The following is a 21,446-nucleotide window of genomic DNA, read 5'->3' on the forward strand; positions in this document are numbered from 1 at the left end:
TTTACTAAAGTGAGAGTTTTTACAAGTGGAGAAGTTGCCCATAGCAACTAATCAGATTATAGCTATTATCTTCTAGAAGGTGCTAGTTAAATGTTAAGTAGAATCTGATTAGTTGCTATGGGCAACATCTCCATTTCTAAAAACTCTCACTTTAGTAAATATACCCCTTAGAGTGAGGTTATATCTGCATACATTTCCATATTAAGACATGTTATTTAAAACAATTACCATCAACTGCAACACCAATACAGGTATCCAATAAAGAATCCAGTGCAATCCCAATTCTGTCTATAAAATACTGTAAAAATAATTAGAGCACAAAATACGTGAAGCCCTTATCTATCTATAAAACTATCTGTGTAATAAATAGTGCATTGTCAGTCAGCCTTTGTGATTTCAGCAATGCAGTGTAAAAAGTGCACAAAGCCCTCAAGTAGAGGAGAGAAGTTGGATCTCTTCCTCACTATGATATTAATAATACTATGAAATACGTTTCCCAAATATATATATATAAAAAAAAGATTGCATTCGTTAATCCATTCAGTGCACCATGTCCAGGAAAGGGTTAACTTTTCCTGAAAGCACTACGGATCTAATTGAATACTAAATTACTATCCTGTTTCATACATTCTCTTGGTTTTCTGACAGACTGCTACTATCAATCTCATTAATATTACATGTAGTATAGAGATTAACAGTCAGTGTACACTGAACACAATATACTCCATTGCAGCCTTTTATTGGCTATTATAATCATTATAATAGTACCCACTCTGCTTTGAGGTGTGGACACGATATAGTGTAACAATATTGCAATGACAAAGGATTTGAGGAATCGGGTTTTAGACAGAGAGGAGTTATATACAGACCAGACCATGCTTTCTGATAAACCATTATATTTACAACTGTTCCAATACAGGCAAATCTTTTAACCATGTGTAAATGCTATACATAGCTGGGACATACATATTCCTGATGCAAGTCTGCACATTTGGGTCCCTTTATTTAGCGTTCAAAGAATAGCTGTCTCTTAATAACCTAAAACAACTGGATCATATTACCTTATTGTCTTTGGAAATGTAAGGTGATCGATCATTTACAAAGGTAAGTTGTGGGTATAGTTAAATGTTTTGTACGTCATTGGCATCTTTTATCTCTTAAGTTGCTCACTGGACTTGTTTGTGCCGACAGTATCTTGTATCTCTCTATGGCCCTCTCTCATACTTTTTTGATCATTAATAATGGTTCTACCATGAGACAGATGAATACAGATTGTGGGAGGGAAGTTGTAGAAATGTTAAGTATATTTTGAAAGCTTGACATAGTTTTAATAGTGTCAATTAAAACAATTTTTTTCTTGAATAGCTCTGTGTTAAAAGTGATCCTTTCTGTTGGTTTTAAAACTCCTGTCATTAAACCAGTTTCCTCATACCTCTCTGCTGTAAAGAGTTACACTAACACATTTACTACTTATATAAAAGATATGAGTGCACATTATATTGATAGGATATCATAGTACTGTATAAGAGAATCCTAACATATCACTGGAACACTCAATTACTTGTACATGACACAAAGTATTATATTTATAAAAACACAGTATAGATATATTGGAGAATATGTAGTAATCCCTACACATGGAAATGCCGTCATTGAAAAATTATACAGAACCTCCCATTCCTGCCAAGCTATTCATCACAATATTACCACAGTAGCTACTATCTATCATTCATACACAGTTATACTTGTCCATTCACATGTAAACACAAGGCATCTTATGCAGGTGCAAATAGCCCCATTCAGAAACATGTCTGTGGTAAACTAACAAATAGTTATCTTACTACAATCACCACAATAAAGTGCTATGTAAAAAGCTTGTTCCTCTACAGCTGTGTCTGAATGTTTAAAAGACATCCTTTCCCAGGTTATTTGCCCATTCATATAACAATCCCCAATTTCCAGCTCCAATATTAAGTGCACAGGGCATGTATTTTGATTCTAGAAGTCTGTCTGATTGTAGAGTTACAATTATTTGAAAATTAGCCGGCCTTGTGTTTTATACTGGTCACATTTAGGACTCACAAAGGTCCATAAATTAAGGGGACGAGACTGTGAGTTCTATCACGCCTCACTGCGACCAGTCTGGAATGACATTAGCAAGAATAGCCATCCTGCAAAATGAAAGTTTGTCATTTGTTACCACCAATATGCCTGCTCCTTGCATGCTTGTGTGCTGCAGTTCCCATGCACAGATCAAAGCACTGCTTTCTAGTTTAGATTTCTAATATTTAATGTGATAGAAAAAAAGGCTCCCTTTAGTTCAAGCAACATACAGTATTTGTGAAATCTTTAATATTAGATACATTGTCTTATTTGTTCTATACTACCAGCCTTTGGAACTAGTAGTAAACTCCCATGAACAGACAGTAGAAACATGGGATAGACTTACTACAACTTCTGAAAAGGAGAAATGGAGTTGTTGCAACTAGCAACTAATCAGCTTCTAACTATCATTTGTAGAATGTACTACAGAAATGATAGTTAGAATCTGATGGGTTGCTGTAGGTAGAAATCTACTCTTCCTTTTCAGAAGTTTTAGTAAATATACCCCATGGCTTATTGTAATGTTGGTCATTTCAATATCTGAGACGTGCAGATGAAATTAAATTTTTGCGCTTTGACCTTGATTTTATCACCATTTGGCTTTGCAATTCCAATGTAATTGCGTTTATCAAAAAAGAAAAAACAAAGAGGATATTTGTTCTCCGCTGATCAGTCCATCTTAATGACAGTAAGATGTTTTGGTGACAGTAAGATGTTTTGGTGATTGATTGGTACAAGGTAAGTGGCGCTTGTAGGCACAGGTATAACCTGTTGTAGAACACAACATATTGCATTGTAGTAGCACATACTGTAATATATCACTGAGTCCAAAGGACCAGGGGCGTATATATAATGGGTGCAGGATGTGCGGGGCACATAGGCCCCTGGGTCCAGGGAGACCCACACCGCACACCCTGACGCCCATTCTTCCTAATACTTACCACTCCGAAGTTCCACACCGGCTGGAGAGGCGCTACACAGAACGCCTGGATAATGGGCGGAGCAGCCACTTTCCCGGTGTTCTGCACATGCACAGTAGGGAAATTGCTGGGAAAATGGCCGCAGTGGCCACTATCCCGGCGTTCTGCTTTTGCGCAGTATACTCCAGGCACAGATTAGTACCCGGAGTCTACTGAAACTGTTAGTACGCCGCAGCCGCTGGAGAGAGAGGAGAGGGCCCGGATGGTGGGAGAACACGGACCCCCTCCTCTCTAAATACTCCCCTGTAAAGGACATACCATGTGGCTTCTTTTGCAATATTTATATTGTTACAACAGGTTGGCTACGGGATACCAGGGCTCAGGATCCTGGCTGTCAGAATCATGATGCCAGCATCCTGACAGTCTGTATCCTACACCTGTCAGTCTGTATCCTAACCCTCCCCCTCTCCCTACCCCTAACCTCCCCCTCCCGACACCCTAAACCCAATTCTCCCCCCTTAGTGCCTAACCTTCCCCCTAGTGCCTAACACCTAACCCTCCCCCTAACCCTGCTACTTGCCTTCGGGATGCCGGCGCCGACATTCTGAGCCCCGGAATCCCCGAGGTCGGTATTATGACCTCATCCCATTACAACTGAGTCTGAAGCTCCTGCTTTATGCTATCAACTCCCAATTATTCTATGGAATAATGAAATGAACAAATGAAATGCTTCTACTTTTTATCCCCAAGTGAATATGAAACTGTAAATAATGAGGTAGAAGGTGGTGAATGTTAAAGGAAAACTAATTTTTGTATTGTGTGCAGGAAATTAAATGTAAACATGTTACTATGGGGCAAATTTATCAAAGCCTTATTGACAATGGGGATGACAGGCCTCCATACATCTTGTCCCCCATACATATGATCCCATTCTGCCGATGGTGGGGTCAGGGAATCGAGAATATTCAACATGTTGAAAGATCTCGATTTGGAGATTTTTTTACATACAGAACTTCACCAATTCCCCGACTGATTGCCGATCATCTATGGCCGCCGATTGGCGAATGAATCGGTGAAATGCACCTCAGATGTATGGGCCCTCTAAGTATCACAGACTTTTGTAGGTGAAGGCTAGTTTGATCCTTTTTCATTGGAAGCCTATTATTGGATTGGTACTTGTACAGCCATGATACCTGTTCTGTTACTGCAATTTCAGGAAAGCAATAACAGAAAGAAACAACTGAAAAAAATCGATTGATTTAACTTTTCAAATAAGTTTCCATCTCCACGATAAGTGATTGACATTACTGCAATTAGTACATGTTTGATAAATGGCTTTAGATAAAGACATTTATGTGGGAGACACTGAAAAAGCAAAACCAAGCCTAAACGTCTATCTTTGCCAGAAGTACAAACAACTTTGTTACAGGATTGTAATATTTCAAAGTGGTTGAAAAATGGAGTTGAGTAGATCAAAGGTGTTCTTTGCTCCGTGCTTAGTTTATTAGTAAGGCTGAATGATTGGATGCCATGACATTCCACATGTGTGGTCAGAACAAGGCTACGCACACATGATAATGACTGTCATTGGCCAATCTGCATTTTTTAAACATTTGAAAACCAGTAGGATTACAATCGCTCTCAGCCATCTTTGGTGGTTGGACGGCTCCCACATATGTGATGATTTCACACCACTTTGGACTAAACAATCCAAAGTGGCAGACAAAATGCCAGGTTTATTGCAGTATCTCTACTAAAAATAAAAGGTATATATTGTTATCGCTAAGTTATGGTTCTTGTTCTTCAGTTTGTGAGCAGATTTTGAACTGTGCAGAATATTAATACAGTTTTATACAAATAGCATGTTTTTTTTGCCACCTAATTGGTGGTTTCTATCAGAGATAGTGGAGCAACCAAATCATCCTGTAATGTGTCCATGTGGAACATCCCAATGATAAAACCTCCTTCATTTACAATCTGGCAGTACATGCTGACAAGGATTTATGGCAATAATCCTGATATTCGTCACAGTAAAAAAAATAATAATAATCATAATAAACTGTGAATCCAGTTCCTTGATGAGATCAATTAATTGATCAATTATAAAGTATTGTGTTAGGTTACTGTTGACCACCATTACATTGGAGTCTAATCATTATTTTCAGATCATTGAGTATGGCGTTAGGAACTGATGTGAGTCCCAAGATAAGAACAGTCTGACAAAAACACACTGTTTATAATGATGTTGAGTATACTTTTAGGTTTCAGTCCAAGTTGATGTAATGTATTATTATAAATTACATGTGAGTAGAACAATGACAAATACGATCTAGCAGCTTCCATGTCTCTATTTCTGCATTTTCAGACACTAGAAATATCTTTAAGCCTTGTTAAAAAACATAAATCTTGCTGTTTTGAATACGCTGATCGAGTTTTCTTTTACCATTTGTTTGCATTGTAGACTGAGATAGTTACTACTGCTGACATTTTGTATCAAAATCTTGAACGTTGGAAGTATTGTTAGAGAGACCGTTTTTCATTTCCATACATGTCCAGTCCCACTATAAAACTGCTCTGTGTTGAAGTATCAGCTGTTTATAGGTTAAAAGCAGTAGTAGAGGAAAAACATCAGGCAGACAACGATAGTAACAACCGCTATACACCTAAAAACAAAAAGTAAATGACGGAAACAACAAAACAGAAACAAATATTAGCACACATTTTTAAATAACAGTGTATATATTATACCTATTTCATTATACATCCATCTGTACTTTAAATGCACACTTACTTTGCTATGTTCCTATGCATTAGCCACAGGGGCTTATAATGGGTAAGGGAACAACAATGGATTATTATAAAACGTTTGACACAATGGCAGGCAGTAAAATGTTGGTAAATCTGTTTAGTCTTTTCCTTTGCATACACCTGCCACAAATAATAGGTGGCAACGTACAAAAGGAAGTAACAACATATTTGGGTATTAGAACGGTAATAATGATAAAGAAAGCATTTCTTAGACAATTCGCAACTATGACTTAGTGGCAGCTCTTCATAGAATGTTAATAACAATAATAGATATACTAAAGAAAGGGGGCTCATGCTGAGTTGGACATTATAAAATGAAGCTATTTATGACAGTGTGCTGAGTGGGAGGAAGCATCCGGCACCGCAGCGGTAACATATGCACCAGGTTTATGCCAGCTGTACTTGTACCCAGATACACTTACTGTGCACCCAACCAGGGGATTAGCTCAAGAAAATATTTTCAACAGTAGTTTTGATATCAAAAACATTTTTGCTATGAGATTTGAACTACAGAGGGGGTCAATGATACAGTAGCTATGGGGAAGAGGGGTCTAGCATTCTAATGAGAGGAGAAGTGAACAAGAGGAGAAGTTGCCCATCAGCTTCTAGTTATCACTTTATAGAATGAATTTGATAGATACTAACTCAAAGTTGATTGGGCAACTCCTCCTCTTTATCACTCTTTAGAAGGTGTGATACATCTCCACATATATTTAGCTAGAGGGTATATTGTGTATTTGCACCTGCCCTCAGGAATAGCTGCGTATCTGTGCGGGTCTGCATCAGTTATCAGTTATGTAACCACACACTACTGTATGCCGTCTGCATTTACCTTTCTCTACCCCGTTCTGCTTCTCTAAGTGTAAAGAGGTGTAAGTGTTTTGGCATATTATTTATATGTGGGTGTGCAGTACAAATGTGATCATTCTCCGCTACGCCAATGTGCGTACACCCAGCTCAGGAGGATCCCATTGTTTCTACATGGACCTATTCTTGTGCCTACCTATTAGGTGTCTCAGAAGAGTCACATGATTGGACTCTAGTGAACACAAGGTTCCACCTCCATTCAGCATTCAACCGCTGTCCTGTTCCACTGTGTGACTAGTACTACAGATGTGTCCTCATACGCCTAGCACCTATATGCCATACAGCGCCAGACGCCCGGTACAGAGACGATCTGAGAGGAGTAGCATACCATCATTTTCTTTACGTTTTGTGTGTTATTTGCATTGCAGAGGCATGGAAACACCACTCAAAGGGTTTGATTCTGAATTGGACATAGAAGCAGGAGCAGCTGCATCTTTTTGCAAATGCTGCTGCCGATTTTCTTAATACTGAGACGCCCACTTGCAGCAATGCACATGTGTCTTGGTGCATCTTTAGACATACCATCGGTGCACCATTGAAACCTGCACCAGCCCTATGGCAGATGCAGTTTCATTGTCTGAACATGGCGTCCTGTGTTAGCGGTTGTGTCTTTAGACGCAGACGCTGTCAGTGACATGTCCACATTTGCCTAGCTACCAGCATGTTACCTGCACATTCCCTGCATCCAAATTAGTTCTGCCTCTCTGTGGGGTAACCATCGGTACGCATGTGCAGACTTACAACATTGGCCACCTGCATGCACCTCTGCATCAGACCCAAAGTGTACAACATATGCTGGACTGCAACATTAAGTGCACAGGAATTAGGGCCTGATTCAGACACGCTCGCGAATGCATAGCGCTCACAAGCGGGTCGATGTTTGGCCCCTGCGCATGTGCCGCCTCCGGTGTACACATGTGCGAGCCCCAGGGAGCGATGGCAGCTCCATCACTCCAGGGCTCGATACAAGACGGGGCGGCTGTTGATGTTGATCCACAGATCGCCCCGTTTTGTTGGCGGGGAGGGGAGGTGGCTGCACAAACGGAGGTGTTCCCGAAGGAATGCCTGCCGTTTGTGGGCAACCCTACTGAAATCACTTGTGATGTCAGTAGTGGACTTCCTGCTCTATTAGAGCAGGAAGTCCACTCGGCATTGCGAGTGCTGAGACCCTACCTTAGGGTCTCCTCGCAATGCCGATGGTCGCGATAATCGCGACCATCGCCAAGCCGCTCGCACTAGCTGTGGGTGGTCACCCACAGCTTTGCGAGCGGCCTGGAGGCCGAAACTTTAAAAAAAAATGCCCTGATTCAGAGCGAGCGCATGCTATTTGCGTGCGCCCGCTCTGAATCAGGGCGTTTTTTTTTTTAAACCCTTAGTTTGAAACACGCACAGTCACAGATGAAGAACCTTGATGTGAGAAAAAGCCGCAGCCCTTCGTACACAGGTTCAGTCTCAGTCGCACACAGATGTATAAGTGTTGCACACCAAAATGATCAGTGTAACCTAACAAAGTAGTTTTGTTGCTCCCAATTGTTTTATTTGTGCAGAAAAAAAAAACACGTTTTGAGCAAAAACAATGCTCGGCCCAACAATGTATGAGGACATATCCGTACTTCTGTCTAGCCTACTCTGTCAGTCATCGTACATATGCGCTGTAACTCATAGCAACACTCAGGTATTTGCTTTGAATTTATAAACGCTCTTTAAAAATGTTACAATATAAAGGTTATACATAGCCAGTGCGGCCATTCTGATGGTACTCACAGGGTGCATAGTACTAGCACCTTTTATTTAGGGATCATTTTTGATTCTTATAATCATCTCCACAAACAGGAAGAAATCAGGGAAATAATTTCAGAAATGAATGTAATAAGTGTCTGAAGACTTGTCTAGAGTATAGAAGCTACTATATAAATCTTGTATCAACTTGTAACTTTAGCTAATATCGGTAGCCTTTTTCTGAGTATTGGTACATTTGGTCATAGAAAAAAGCGCAGGTTATAATATACTTGTGAATATTGCACTATGTTATCAAATAAGCCCCAGTATGTAACCATAACCTCACCTGTCCTCACAAATAACATTATATTTAATATTAAAAAATAATTAAATAAAACCACAATAGTGATAATTTACATAAAGAAAATTAAGTACAAAGCAAAAGCTGTTTTGATGTATTTTCAACATTATTGTGCTTACTGTTCCCAGGGCCACAGAGACATCTTACGGGCCCCGGTGCTGGAGTGGGGCCTGGCCAAGCATGAGTGTTGTGGTCACGGCCACTATGCAAAATAGTTACTGATATAACTGTGTGCGCTACCACTAAGTGGCAGTGCGTACTAATGGGCCCTTTGCTCCACCTCCATGACTGACTCGGGCCCAATCTGGGCCCCCCAGACAAGCCTAGGTATTAGTACCCACTCTGCACGCCTCTGTGCTCCTAGCTGCATGTTAACAGAAGAGGAAGGTGGCAGGTATGCCAACTTTAAGTGCACAAAATTAATTTGTACAAAGGATGAATGTAGGTGAGTTATATTAGTCTCACAAAGCTATTGTTTTTTGTCCAGCCCCAGAAAATGTGGATGTTATTTAAATGGGCAGAGCTTAGACATTACTTGAACCTATATTTTATGGGTCCGGCACAACAAATATACTCAATCCGATTTCATTTATGCAAACTATAGCTGACCTCATACTTATGTGAATGTGAATGTTGCACACATGTTGGATGTGACACACCCTCAGATGTAGCAGTACACGCCCACTTTACTGCCGCACTCATAGGTGTTGTTTTCACAATCTCCCTGAAATGCTTTTTCAAAAGTATGCTCTGGTACTGTGTACGGATGAGTACACCCACAAAAAACATTGCACCTGTTGCACCCTGCAAGTTACCTGGGTTGGATTGCTGGGTCACTCCACCCGGGAATCCAACCCTGTCCCCTATTACACCAAGGAGCTAACCGGGTTAACCCTGCAATAACCCGGGTTTTAGCTCTGGTGTAAAATAGGTATAAGAGTAAGCTTGACTCTGGAGCATGTGCACTGCAGCAAAAATGCAGGATCTGTGTGTTCAACTCTCCATCCGCCTCTCTGTCTTTAGAGAATTTTATACTGTTTACTTTTTTTGCCTTACTTGGTATTTCCAGTTGTCCTCACTCTGATATGTGTGCTAAACAGCTACTGACTTCCTCATTTACATTACTCATTGGTCCCCATGCTAGAAAGATTGTTACATAACTACCAGCTGTTTATTAACATGTTACTGATGACCATATCTAGCAATGTACAATATTTATTTATCTTAACACCACCATTAAGGATCACTATAGGATGTAAAATCCTTCCTTTCCTTATGGCTTGTGAAAAGCAATCAATGACAACTGAACATTATCTTATAAAATTAATTGGTTTGTTTGTTTGCTTGTCCCGTTATGCATTCGGACACCCCTGCACTGATTGAAATTAAACCAATGCGAGATGGTCAAGTTGGATCCTGGCCAGGTTTTAGGGGGGTTAGGGTCCTGATCGAACCTCACGGCAGAGTGCAACGAGTAGAACTTTGACCCTGTTCTGGACCTTCCACTGGATGGATTTGGACGACATCACATAATAAAACCAATTGGTACCTCTCTGTGTAGTTTTCATTCAAATCCATCCAGTGGAAGGCCCAGAACAGGCTCCCCAGGTCAAAGTTCTGCCCAGCATACACCAACGGGAGGTCCGGCCGTGACCTCAAAATCCTAGTATGTCTTATAGGATCCAATGTTACCACTCTGTGAAGTTTTCGTCCAAATTATGTAATATTATCCAAATCCATCCAGTGGAAAGCCCAGAATAGGCTCCCTGGGTCAAAGTTCTGCCCAGCGCACTGTGAGGTCCGACCGGGACCCCAACCACTCCATTAGGCATTCCAGACCAATTGCCACCCCTCTGTGAAGCTTTTATCCAAATCCATCAAGTGGAAGGTCCAGAACAGGCTCCCTGGTCAAAGTTCTGCCCAGCGTACTCCAACGGGAGGTTCGATCGCGACCCTAACCCCCCCTAAAACCTGGCCAGGTCCAACTGGACCACCTCGCGTTGGTTTCATTCCAATCAGCACAGGGGTGGGAAAATGCATAACCAGACAAACAAACAAGAAAACCAATTAATTTTATATATAAGATTAAACATTATTTTTTATTATTGGGACAGATTCAATTAGCCATAGGACATACTGCAGTGTTTAGCTCCCAGGTTAAGTGCCTGGAGCTATTCAATTATTACCCACAGTAAACCCTTGGCTAACATGCAGTACGCCATAGCTGCAGGTTAAGTGCCCAGAGCAGGGGCGTATCTATAATGGGTGCAGGGTGTGCGGGTAACACGGGCCCCTGGGTCCAGGGGGGCCCCGCACCGCACACCTTGCACCCATAATATTACTTACCTCTCCAGAGTCCCACGTCGGCGCGGGGGACAGCGCTGTAAAATGACTGGAAAATGGCCGTGGCAGCCATTTTCCCATCGTTTGCACATGCGCAGTACAGGGAAAATGGCCGCACCAGCCATTTTCCCGGTGACCTGTGCATACACTATAGACTCTGGGCACACTCTAGTGCCCAGAGTCTATAACTCCGGCGCTGGCCGCGCACAGCTTAGTGCGCTGCCGGTCCCCGGACGGAAAGGAGGGTGGCCCGTGTCGGAGACTGCACACGGGCCCCCTCCTCTCTAGAAACGCCCCTGGCCCAGAGCTATGCAATTACTGCCTGCTCTGAGCCCGCGGCTAGCCCTGGAAACACTAGTAAACGCAGATTTCTGTTCGCATCTCAGGTGGATGCAAGCAGAACTATGAGTTAAATTAACTTTCTAGGCTAGTCGCAGGCTTACAGCAGACAGTACAGTAATTGAATAGCTCCAGGCACTAAATCCAGGAGCTAAAACCCTGTGGTAAGTCCTGTGGCTATTTGAATCTTCCCCATAGAGCCAAAATATTACACAGTGCTTTACATATAGACTAGAGGTTAATTATTCACATCAGTCCCTAAAACAGTGGAGCTTACAATATATTCCCCAATTCACAAACACTAAAGAGTTAATTATGACTAAAGGCAACTACCCTGCCAATATGTTTTGGACTGTGGGAGAAAACAGTAATTTAGTGACTACAGCCTTGTAATTCTCTCTGGGGTGAAATAAACTGTTGGACAATCGCCTGCATGATGGCACTCTTCAGTCCTTTGGCTCAATACCGTTTCTAGCGGCAACTTTAGGAAGACAGGGGCCGAGTCAGTACTCTGCAGACAGGCATTCAGCTCAACAACAGCTTTATCATGTCCAACTGTAAGCACACTAAACACAGTAACATAGGAGCAGAAGTGACAAGGGTGAGGGATGGAAGTGAAAGTGCTCTACACAATATAAAAGCATTTACACTGACAAAGGGTTTCGCAGAGTGAGTCAGTCTACCCACTTTGTACTGGGCCTGCTGCTGGGCCTTATGGAGGGCAGAAACGCCTTCTGTGAGGAAGGAGCGGAGTTACTCCAGAAGTAGGAGAAAATTAACCCCTTCCTCACATGTAGCTGACTCCCACAAATTATAATTTCAGGTTTCATCAAACATACCGTATAAATAGGTCAAGTGTTTTCCATATTCTATTATTTCAATAAAATTTTAAATATTTCAGATTTGTCTGGGGATGAGTCTCAGAGAAGAGCAAAACCCTCACTCTCACAGTCCCCCTGAGTAAGGAACAGCTGTACTTTTGTGTAGGGTTGGAATAATACGTACAATGAGAAGAATGAAGTTTGACAAAATTCCTCTGTAGAATACCGGACACATGTAATGGTACTTAGTCAGGTGTCATAGGGAAAAAACAACCTTATTTTCATTCATCAATCTTCATGTGTGGAGCTTTACACTGCTAGAATTTTCATGGCTATGTTTTGCTGCCAAAACAATAGTCAGTTCATTATCTCAACATAATACATTACACTACAGAGGGGTCTTTAAACATCCAATAAAGAGGTGTCTAGTTTGCGAAATGACTGAGCTCCAGAAAAAACTTTGTCATTGTTACGTAGGTTTATTTATTATGAAGTATTAGAATGCCTGATGAGTCTGTTCTCTGTCTCATTTGTATATTATGCAAATTACATTAGGAAAGAATGTACAGATTAAACATTTTTAAAAAGTAATCTAGAAGTAATACTTATCATGGGATATAGATATATTATGAAATTATAATTTATAGTGAATTGTCTTGTAAAGGCCTAAAAACTTTGTTTCTAACTACAAGAAAAGAGTGAAGGTTAAAGCCATACTTGCCAACTCTCCCTCATTGTCAGGGAGACTCCCTGAAATAGTAGCAATCTCCCTGTCTCCCTGAAGAGTCTAGCTATCTCCCTGATTGCACCTTCCCCCCATTATGAAGCTGTTATATATTAAAAAAAACAGATATATACATTCAAATGGGATCATTAGTATCATTTCCCTGCATTGGTTATAAGGCACACTGATCCCTATGAAAAGTATCAGTGTGTTTTCATCAAAAAATAGAACTTACTGCTTAGGGACTCATTTACATTTGTATGTAAGTCAGGTTTATGACACGCCCCCAGATGTAGCAGGACACGCCCACTTTACCACCGGGCTCATAGGTGTTGTTTTCACAGTCTTTTTCAAAAGTATGCCAGTATGGTTAAAAATTAACCCTTAGCATGCCAAACACCACTTGCTCCTCATTTTAACTGCAAACACTAAATCTAATATATTTAATACACTTTGTACACCACTTATCTGCTCTAACCCAGGATGCTCTCCAGAAGATTATGAATTAAAATAGATTACATTAATTGACATTACACTGTATTTCCTAACAAGTAACATATACAATAGTAGCACAATAAATATAATATGACATAAAAGGTGTAACATAGTATTGCATGACAAGTAAAACATACTACATAAAGTGGTAATGGAGAAGAAGCTACATGGTGGAATGGTAGGGGCAGATAAAACAAGATTGGGTGACACAGAGAGGGGAAGGATATGAGAGATGGGGAAGGTGTGGAATGGTATGCTGCCATGGACAGGTGGGTTAGGCAGTGATTTGGTAGCTTTTCATGAACAGGTTGGTCTTTAGGGAACTTTTGCAGGCTATGGGTAAGTCTGATAGTATGAGATACAGCATTCCAGAAGTAGGGGAGGCACTGCTGGAGTCCTGGAGCAGGAGTGAAATGCGGTTACTAGAAGGACGGTGACAACAGTTGTTGGCCGAACAGCGAGGGCAGGAGGGGATATCTAGGAAGACTAGTTTGGAGATGCAGGGAAGGGAGGAATAGGTGAGGGTTTTGTAGTATGAATTGCACTCCATTGGTTGTGCAATCTACATAACTCAGACAGCCAGGGGCGAAGTTTACAAAACATGTTGGCTGTCTGTGTTATGTCGATTGGGAACTCTTTAGAGGTTAATAGAAATCAGAATAGTACTCAGACATGCAGAGATGAGTGTATTGAGTCTGTCAGCGATTGGCTGTTGGCCGTCTTAGAGTGTCAGCCAGGCCAGCCCTCTGATGAAGTGAATTACGAAACGCGTTAGGGCGTGGCCTGACTGACGCAGTGTGCTCACCCCTTGGCGTCCTCCTCATTGGTGTGGAACTCCGGTGTTTCCCCAATCGTGGCGTGTGAGCGGGCTCACAGTGCGGTGTGGAAACCCGGGAGACCAGCGGTCGAGACGGAGCATTGCCACTTGGGTGCAGTAAATGTCATGTGGTATCCAGCCCACAGTGTTTATTGAATTGGTACGAGTCCATTACCTTGTTTCATGCAGATGTGTCTATTTATGTCTTTTATATTAAACTAGTTCATGCACGATAGAGCGCCCCCTTTTCTCCCTTTATACATCACATAAAATATATATATATATATACACAAGCAGATGGGTTCGGCACTCCCCATTACATAAGCACTTGACTGCGTGCCCTTGGATAAATCAAGTATACATCAACTGTAATGCCTAAATGGCAGAACACAAGACGGCACTGCAGTATTATGAACAAAGAGATTTTGTGACATTATGTTTTCCTGATGGCGGGGCTTGATAGCCCAGAAACGTTGAAAAAGTAAAATCTCTTTGTTCATAATACTGCAGTGCCGTGTTGTGTTCTGCCGTTTAGGCATTACAGTTGATATATATATATATATATATATATATATATATAACATGGAGAGCACACTCGTGAGGTGGTTAATAGGAAATAACTTTACTACAATTTCTGCTCACGTACATCAAAGTAAAATCAGCCAACTTAGCCAAAGGAAAGTCCCTCTGTCACACAGCATGTGTGCCAGACGGACCTTCCTTTGGCTAAGTAAGTTGTTTTCAACTTTGATGTACGTGAGCAGAAATACTCAGGTGGTCCGTGCATAGGCAAACGCAGGGGGGGTTTCCGTCTGCCTGGAACCCCTCCTCCCCAGCCCACACCATGACCACAATAGAAATAGTAATATAATAGAATTTACTAGCGCTGCTTGTTCTTCTCAGTATCACAAATGAAATAATTAGTACCACCCATTGATCTTTTAACATGTATCAACCAGTAATAAATAACCTGTGCACCAACTAGGAGATCTGGAAAACGTTCACTGTTAGGGATGCACTGCTATAGAGCCCAATATGTACATATATGTCCAGGGCAGTGCTAGGTTCTTCTGCTGCTCACCTAAACTCCCCTACTTGCTCTACTACTCTGGAATGGTTCCCACATCTAAAATAAAAACATTCAGCTCAGACAGGATGGCCCTATGGCTGCATATAATGGGTTACTGTGATCGCTGGTCCTGTATATGCTAGAATTATGACACACAGTACACTTTGTATGACATATAATGGGTTACTGTGATCGCTGGTCCTGTATATGCTGGAATTATGACACACAGTACACTTTGTATGACATATAATGGATTACTGTGATCGCTGGTCCTGTATATGCTGGAATTATGACACAATACACTACTGTATGTTTGATGCATATTAAAGCTGGATAATTGCTAATTATGCCCTCTTCATTGACTGGCCACACTCACTCTAAAATCAAGCATTTGGAAACCCCCCTCTAGAAATCCTACATTTGCCACTGCCGTGGAAACTAAACAAAGCTCAATTTTAATATATTAATGGTCAAATGTATGCCAAACATTTGGCACACCAATACACTGTCCACCAGAACCAGTGTGAGATGTCAATAATGGCAGCATTATGGATTTATGATGTTTATGCCGGGTTGGGTATGAAATACCGATGACTTAGAAGCCGCCGATTCAAATCCCGACCCTGCAAGCCCAACAGATCAAAATCCCCACGCCAGCTGGTAAGTGTATTTAACCCTCCCCTCTCCCCCTACTAATCCCTCCCTTGGGGGTGCCTATCCCTAAGTACCCCCCATGGTGCCTAACCCTAACCTTCCCGCACCCTAAACCTAACCCTCCCTTCCCCTGGTCTAAACCTAACCCTCCTGGGGGGGAAAGCCCAGCCCTAAGTCCCCCCGGGGGTGCCTAAACCTGAACCCCCCCCCTACCTAGGCTAACAGCTCGCTCTGCCCGGCATACCGAACATCGGGATGTTGGCATGGGGCTAATGATAGGCATCGTATTTAGATATTCCGCCTCTACTGTCTGGATGGTATTGTTTAACACACGGGAGCCAGGACTTTGAATAGGGATGAGTTATCATTATGTGAAACACAACCAATAAAGCACTGGATAGACAAAACAAAACATTGTCCCATTTGTTGCCCCCATATTCAGTCCAGTGGTCATTATGACTGTGTGTGCTTATTATAGGCACCTATCGTATAGGGAGTTATAATCCCTATTCTAAGTGTTGGTCATTCTGCATTCACAATGTTTTAACTAAGAGTAGGGAGTATATTTACTAAAGTGAGAGTTTTTAGAAGTGGAGATGTTGCTCATAGCAACCAATCCGATTCTACTTAACATGTATTCAGCACCTTCTAGAAGATAACTAGAATCTGATTGGTTGCTATGGGCAACATCTCTACTTCTAAAAGTAAAAACCCACACTTTAGTATATATAGCCCTAGGAATGCATGAAAAGTGCTTGTTTGTACAAGCCTTTACTTCAGACTCATAGGAGGGGTTTTCTAAGACTGTATACTCATAAAATAAGATACATTAATATTATATGCTGATCATATATATTACAATGGGCCTTATACCACATCGATTCAAATGGGATAACATAATCATTTATATCCAGCCATATTAAATAATTAGCCTCTCATTCACCTATCCGGTCAGAAGATTCCTCTTTCCCTCTTGCAGCCTCTGAAGCATGTTTAACTTTCTTATGTCGGTGTTAATAATGCTCCACCTGCTCCATGGTACCATCTTGATATTAATGTTGAAAGCTTCTCATCTATCACAGCGATTAAGCTCTGATAACAACGAGTGCATAAAAGCTGCCATGTCAGAGGGTAAGAGCATTTCCCCATCACCTTTAATGTGCAAGCATGCAGCAGTTTGAGTGCTATTATGGCTAGGGCTTTTCACGCTGTAAAAGTGCCTGTGTCTAAACTGCGCATCTGATTTCACCCATAACTATTATCTGATGGAGTATATGGCCTTGGCTATCATGACACATGGGACTCCAGAACATAGCCCACTAGAGAAATATTTTAAAACCAATATGCATAAAGCTGGCCACACATCTAAAGTTTATCTGTCCAACCAGCCAACTAGTTGATTGGTTGGAATGAAAATCTGGTAAGGTATGGAAGCAAATGACAATCAGCAATTTGCTCCCAAAAGCTGGAAAATGCACAAAAAATGTTGTTTGAACAAATTGTTTAGATCAAACATTTAACAAACAAATGGCCATTTTCATCTGTTTTCTGGCATTTAGGAGCAAATTGCTCATCATCATTTACTCCCATACGTTACCAGATCTTCATTCCAACCAATCAACTAGTTGGCTGGTTGGACAGATAATCTTTAGATGTGTGGCCAGCTTTAGGCTTTACTAGAATGCACTCCTTCAACTTAACTTATGTTAATAAATCATTTCATCGGTTGCACCATAAGTGAAATGTGACTTTGCATTGTTTATACCAGTTTGGCCTGTATTTTATTCTATTGGCCCATACTTTCTAAGTTAAATCTATATCCTTGTGTCACCCTCTAAGGACTGTACCCACAGCAGGTGCGCTTAATATTCTGCTTGCCATCTTCCCATGTACTGTATATCGATTGATCATCTTCATTTCACTGACCAGCTACACAGTGGCAAAAAGTAAATCTTTAAATAGAAAATTCACAATTAGGATCCTGTTACAGTCCTGGACCCTAAGCCGTAGTACCCAACATTGTGAGCTGTTCCAACACTCCACTAAGGGGATCATAGCAATTATAATTTCTCCAATACATCTGCTTTACCTGAAATCTGGGATATAAGACATTACGTGCTGCTCATACACATTGGTTTTACTTTACTAATTACGCTGACAAGATCAGTTTATACTATATATTAAGTAACACTGCCCCCGTGTGTCAAACATTAGGTAATCTTGATAGCTCTTCAAGCAAGTGAAAATGACAACTGAAACAATCATCATTAGACTACAAGATGCTCATAGCATAATGGTGAATAACCACAATTAGTTCCGTGCACGCAATGTGAGTGCAATTGTGGCCGACTTGTGTGCAAATCTGTGCCAGCCCTTTAGTCAGTAACATAGGTCAATTTAGAAGAAAGCACAAAAATACATATACCAATCTGTCAGCTGCAGTTATGGATAAACCTTCTGAAGTCTTACCTTCGTCAGAACAGCTGTGTTTATTCACTGTGTTTTATTGCTAATAAATGTATGCTGCCATATGCTAAGTGGGTACTCAGTTATTGTAGCACGTTTTCTACGACAGACTTTTTTTTGCATTTACAATTTAAATGAATAGGAATGCACTGAAGCCAGGATTCAGCTGCAGAGGTTTTATTCTCCCTGACAAAAGGCAATTCCAGAAGAGAACTTCCTAGATTGTGTATCTGGTCTATGTTCTCTGCAAATCCTGTAAGAGGTGACAGTGTCAGGAATTATACACTGTAATTACAGGATTATTGATCTATTTAATACATTGAAATGTAGTGGTAGGTAATTTTTTCATGGTACAGTATCTCTATTACCTCTATCACACTGAAAATGAAATTACTGGGTAATTCACTTTTACCTGGTAATTTCATAAACAACCCAGGATTTTTCCCTGTGTGAAAGGGTCATCTCGGGACTAAGGGCCTGATTCAGAGCCGGACGCTCTGACCAGAGCGCTCGCTCTGAATCAGGGCCCTCCTACATGAAAATGGAGCGGCCTCTTGGACGCTCGCATAGCTGTGGGTGACCACCCACAGCTATAGCGAGCGTCAATGATGATGGTCGCGATGGTCAAGACCATCGGGCTTGCGACGGAGACCCTGCGGTAGGGTCTCGCTGCTGCAAGCCCTGGAGTGATTTTGGCTCTATCAGAGCCAAAATCTCTCCCACTGACATGACTACTGATGTCAGTGGGGCTGGCTTCAGACGGTAGGCGTTCCCATGGGAACGCCTCCGTCTGGCAGCAACGCCCCCGGCACGCCCACCAAAGGGGGCGTGCTGTCAATCAACATCGATAGCACGCCCTCTTTGGTGCGAGACCCGGAGCGACGGCTACCCCGTCGCTAGCCGGGTCTCGCGCATGCGCACAATGGAGCTCCCTCCGTCATGCGCATCCGCAGTAGGGCACCATCGACACGCTTGCGAGCGGGTCTGAATCAGGCCCTAAATTCCTGGGTCTCTAACCCTGTTTTTTTGCAGGGTCGGAGACCTGGGAATTTAGTCCCAGGGTGACCCTTTCACACAGGGAAAAATCCCGGTTTGTTTAGTAATTTATCGGGTAAAAGTAAATTACCCAGTAATTTCATTTTCCTGTGTGAAAGGGGTATCAGACAGAAAATGTCAAAGAACCTGGCACGCAAATGCCGGGAAAAAAGCCGGTTTTTTTTTTTACATTTTCTGTCTGAAAGTGGTATAAACTGGCATTCAGCTTATTGAACATGGTGGCATAGGAGGTAGTGGGACGTAATCAGATAGTCAGCAGGCAAGGCCTACCAGTACAAAAACATTCTTCTGCAAGCACTATATAAATAGTGATTAATAAACTTGAAAATACATATCTATCTGCATTGCATATGATCACAAATATTTTTACATGGGCAGTCAATCTTCATTCTAAATCTGATTTTGTTTCTGGTTCCTTGTTGCTTTCCTGAGGTATCTTCCTAAATGTTCATCTCTTGAGTTTACATATTTTGTCACATTTTTCATATATAAAACTCTGCAGGACAAAATGGTATTTTATGAATTGTAAGCAATGGTGACACTACAGTGATAGAAAAACAAAGATGTAGCAAACACTGATGATTACTTACTAACAAAGTCTCAGGGGGCTACTTAATTATTGGTGAAGTGTGATCATGATGTCCGGCTGCACACATGACCAATAATTACGGTAGGCCAGCATTGCAGATTTCCTGGTGTACCTCTGTGGGGTGTGAGGGTAAATCTGAGATGCTGGTGGCTGTGAGGTGACAAAGAAACAGTCACCTCGCCGCTATCTCTGCTAAGTGAATGCCCCCTGAAAACTGCAAATATGCAGAGACAAATAAGCAGTTAGCTTTGGTTGATCAATGTTAGTAAGCATTTGATTTAATGGTCTATAAAGTTTTTTCATTTTTGCACTTTGTTACATCTCCCAAACGCTGACATTTCCATGACACAGTCCAGATTACAGGGAGTTTATTCAGTCAATCGGCAGAATGCTGTTGATTTTGTCTCACTATAGTTAGAGCGATGGGTATTGCCTTAAATATATAATTGCCACTTTAGATCCAATGGCAAAGCTGCTGATTCATAAATATACCTCTTGTGGTCTTCCGTGCAGCTGTTGCATCAAAGTCTAAAAGACGGTAGAAGTGGTTTAGCGTTAAGGCTACAGCTTCAGTGCTTACTCAGAGATGTTGCATATTGTTTGTGTCACATCAAGGAACTATTGCGATTTCTCATTCTGTGGTCTCTGCCATAATTCATTTTGGAAGCATGAATGGGTCATGTTTGTTCCGTATACATTATTATTACACTGACTCACATTACAAGGTGTCATATGGTTGACAAGTTAACATGTATACGTGATGGTAGACAAAAGTGCAAGCTCTTCAAAAGCGTCTTGTTTGAAAATCAAAACAAATTGAAGAGTTTTAGGGGTAAATTTACTAAAGTGAGAGTTTTTAAAAGTGAGTTTTAGACAAGATGTTGCCCATAGCAACCAATCAGATTATACTTAAAATTTAACTAGCACCTTCTAGAAGATAATAGCTAGAATCTGATTGGTTGCTATGGGCAACATCTCTTCTAAAACTCACTTCTAAAAACTCTCACTTTAGTAAAATAATCGCTTAGTCTGAGTGCTCCAGAAGTATACCAATGATAAATGCTGAATTTGTTACAGCTTGTACATCTTTTGTATCACAAGTACTTCATGTAACACAGCACAAAGTTTGTTTTCAATTATTAGGGATAAGCAGTTCAGTTCTTTTCACCAATTTAGTTTAAGTTCAGATTTAGGTCATCGTCTATCCAAAACACGTGAGAGCCGGATAGCCAATATGGTGCCGTTTTTGAGATGCAAACATAATCGAGTAAAACTGAACCGTTCATCTCTATCAA

This window comes from Taudactylus pleione, unplaced genomic scaffold (genome assembly GCF_031769625.1).
Source record: "Taudactylus pleione unplaced genomic scaffold, aTauple2 ptg000157l, whole genome shotgun sequence".
Taxonomy (NCBI): Eukaryota; Metazoa; Chordata; class Amphibia; order Anura; family Myobatrachidae; genus Taudactylus; species Taudactylus pleione.